Source organism: Euphorbia lathyris, chromosome 10 (assembly GCF_963576675.1).
Source record: "Euphorbia lathyris chromosome 10, ddEupLath1.1, whole genome shotgun sequence".
NCBI lineage: Eukaryota > Viridiplantae > Streptophyta > Magnoliopsida > Malpighiales > Euphorbiaceae > Euphorbia > Euphorbia lathyris.
In genome coordinates, this window is record NC_088919.1 from 11,726,027 (window position 1) to 11,730,159 (window position 4,133).

At 31.6% G+C, this 4,133-nt stretch overlaps 1 non-coding gene across 1 annotated transcript; it reads left to right on the forward strand.

Annotated features, from left to right (window-relative positions):
• Positions 1–3,779: 3,779 nt before the first annotated feature.
• Positions 3,780–3,851, forward strand: TRNAE-UUC (transfer RNA glutamic acid (anticodon UUC)). Its single transcript has one exon. It is a non-coding gene; the product is annotated as a tRNA-Glu (tRNA).
• Positions 3,852–4,133: the final 282 nt, after the last annotated feature.

Below are 4,133 nucleotides of genomic sequence, written 5' to 3' on the forward strand. Positions count from 1 at the left end.
GCTGCTCTGGATGATCTGAAAAAACACATCAACACTTTCTTAGATGAACTTAAAGTTACCAGAAAGAACCTTGTTATATTGGATGAGGGAAGAAATGAGGAAATTGGCGATGAAAGAGAATTCTTCGTTGTCCGAAAGGAATTGTGAAGAAAAGAATTAGAATCTAAGATATTGTCATTATAAGTTATTAACGACTATATTTATTGTTTGTTGACGGGATTTAGTCCCGTCATGCACCAAATGATATTTGTTTTTCACTTTATTTTATTTTATTGTTTAGGGACGGAAAAATTCCTTGCATCACACGAGGCAACCTCATTCAAGGTAACTAACAATTAGAATTGTGAAATGAAATTAATACCAAATTAATTAATGAAATGTAAGTAATTAATTACTTGTTTAATGAAAAATTAATGAAGATCTTGGCTTTCTTCTATTAGATCATATTTTCTAGTTTGTTCTCATTGTTCAATATACTTTTCCACTTACAATGAATATTGGTGTTTTAACTTAATTATTTAATGTTGAATACATCACGGGTCTCTTGAAATTTAAACGTGTCTCATTAGTTAGGTAAGTTGCATTGATTGTCAGTGACGTCTGATGTCGGTTTTAAAAAGGTTACTGAAATTCATTTTGTTTCAATAAAATTGCTTTTTATTTTAATAACGTCATTTCAACCAATTTAGACAGAAAAAATCACTGAAATAGTGAAGTGGCAACAATGTTGGAAAAAACTCTAATATGTATAACATGACATGACAACCACATGTATGCTATGTGATAACTAAAACAAATAAAAATGTATTTTTTTGTTGTCATGTGATTGTATTTCTTTACTGTCATGTCATACGTAAAAGTCAAACATTTTCAATGTATGTCAATATTCATGTGATTTTTTTTTGTCTGAAATGATTCGAATGACTTTATTGAAATAAAAATGAAAGATAATGAAACTTGATAATCTTTTTTAAACTAACTCCAAACTTTAATGACCATTAGTGCCAAGCGCGGAGACAGAGGGGGACCCAGGGGGCCCAGACCCCTCCGGCCGCCGGAACCACCATGACCACGAGTAATTTTATCTCTCATGTCTCCATGAAATTTGAGGCTATGGTGGTTCCGACCCCCCTGTTTCCAAGAAATAATGATCGGGTGCTGAATTAGCACTCCAAAACTGGCTAAGATCCTGTTAGGCCCTCTCTAAATCCAAAATTCTATTTTTTTACCTGTTAGGTCATTCTTGAATCCAAATTTCTACTTTTTTGGCTCGTTAGGCCATTTTTAAATCAAAATTTCTAATTTTTTTTGCCTATTAGACCCTCTTAAATCCGATTTTTTCTATTAGACATAATTTTTTTTACATGTTAAGAATCTTATACACAATATACCTTAATTTTGAAAAGTTTTACGTTGGTACTTAAAAAAATTTGGTTTTTGACCACTATGATTATAACATGTATATATATAGAAAAAATTTGAACAAATTTAATTTAGATTTTTTTTACACAACACGTGTAAAATCGGCTCCTCTAACCAAACAATCCTATATTCGCTACTGATTGGTGCAATTAACTCCTTGTTAGTCTCATGATCCTGAGGTTAAATGCATCATTGGTCACTGAATTTATATGGTTGTCTCAAAATGGTTACTCAATTTCAATTTGTCTCAATAAAATCACTCAACTTTGAGTTTTGTCTCAATTAGGTCACTCCGATAGTTTCAGTGGTTAAAAGACATCAGAATGATGTCATGGCTGACACGACAACATGAATCAACTAAGATTTCTGACCGAAACGACACGGGGCAACCACATGTCGGTTATTTATATGAAAAAAATTAAGTTTTATTTTGTTTTTCATAAAATTAACCGACATGTGGCACATATGTGGATTCCATATGTCATTTTCAGCAAGAGATCTAAGTTGACTTATGCTGATGTCTCATTCATATCATCATTCTGATCCTTTTTAATAATCGAAATCGTTGGAGTGGCCTAATTGAGACAAAACTCAAAGTTAAGTGATTTTATTGAGACAAATTGAAGTTGAGTGACCATTTTAAGACAACTGTATAAGTTCAGTGACCAATGGTGCATTTAACCCCATGATCCTATGAAACTTGCTAAAGTGGTTTATTGAAAACCTTAAGGCTGGAGTTGTTACAATAATCTATTAACACCCTGAACTTTTTTTTCTAAAGAGATACATATTTTAACTTATCAAATTCTCTCATTGCTATGATATGTGAATTTAGATAGAACTATAGAATTAAGGGTGAAAATGGTCTCTGAAATTGACAATCAAGATCAATTTAGCGCAAATTGAATTTAGGTATCAACTCAGTTCTTAAGTTGGTAAATTTTGACCAATTGACCCAAATATAATCAGTTTTAATGAAATTAATAGTCAAAATGACCCTTGAAGATGGTATGTATGACTAGTTTAGCTCAAATTGAACTTTATGTATCAACTTAGCCCTAAAGTTTGGCAATATTTAAGAAATTAGCTCATAATTTCTTAAATATTGTCAACTTTAGGGCTAAATTGATACATAAGGTTCGATTTGAACTTAAATTGAACGTGTCTGCCAACTTTAGGTGGTATATGGTTATTAACATTGGGTTAACCTTTTTATTGGATGCATTCTTGTTAAAATAATTAAACCACAACCTCATCTAGAGGGGTTTGTTGTTGCCACATGTTCAGCAGGTATTAGAGGTGGCAAAAATACACATGATCCGATTACACAACACGAAATCGACACGCAATTTTAGTGTTTGGGTTTAGCTTAGTAGGTAATGTATCATTTTGGGTTGACACGAAACTGACACGTAAATTTTTGGATTGGGTTAGGATTCATATGCTAACCTGAAAATGACGCGAAATTACATGAATATTTAAACGTATTATTATATTCTCTCGTGTTTTTATATCACTTTATTAATAAAGATAATAAAATTATAATTATTACTTGCAAATATGATTCGAACCTCCTAAATTGTTATAAACACATTACATGGCCCCCTAACATGATATTAATGGACTTTTTGGTGCTTAGTGTTAATATACTAATTTAAAAGGGACAACGCATTTAAAAATAGTTTCATATCTTTTTATATTTTTAAAAGTTATCTAATATATATGCATAATAAAATTATATGTAACCCAAAAATACGACATGAAATCGACACTAACCCGAACAGGTTAACACGGTTATGACACGAAAGTTTTTGGATTGGGTTTGGATTTACTCATTTTAACGCGAATCAAAAAATGGCACGACACGAACACGAGTGCAACATGATAATTACTAGGTCTAGCAGGTATGTTGTTATTTTTATTCGGATATTCACTCCAGTACGTAGCTTCACATTCAGATTTTTTTTCAATTTTAATGTTTTTTTATATTAGGGAGTTTGTAAAATCTTCTCTTTATCATAGTTTCGACGACCTATAACGAGTCTGGTAGCCCTTTTGGTGGTGATCGTGAAGCTTGCAAGTTCATCGGACTCTCCTATGCATCATTTTCCATGGCGGCAATGCTGCAATTTTGAAGCAAAGTAACCCATTTCAATATATTTTTTTAGATGATATCGTGTTAATTACATTAACTTATAGTCTTTTAACTATTAAAAATAGAAATTTAATCCTTTAATTTTTAATGGAAAAGAGAGGCCGTTCTAGGAAGAGTCGGTCTAGAAGCTTCTTTTTAGGAGGCTTCCAATCCAAAAACAAAAATTTATATAAACTTTAAAGTTTTATTTGAAAATAAGTATTTCGATGTCGTCCAGCGGTTAGGATATCTGGCTTTCACCCAGGGGACCCGGGTTTGATTCCCGGCATCGGAAATGTTTTTTGTTTTCAAGACATAGAATAATTATTGAGATTTTGTTTTTAGCAAATTAAGATCTAAATGGTTAAAAATCATCCTTATAAATAATAATGATTATTATCATGGGGTTAGACTATGCTTACTTTGTTTTTATTACTTTGTGTGTTTTCACCATTAGATGAATTTTACACAAAGTAACCACGGAAGGCACCTATTATCATGTATCCGGATTTAATATTAATCAAATACAACTTTTATCTTAACAATAATAGGGATAAGTTACAAATTCAGCTCCATG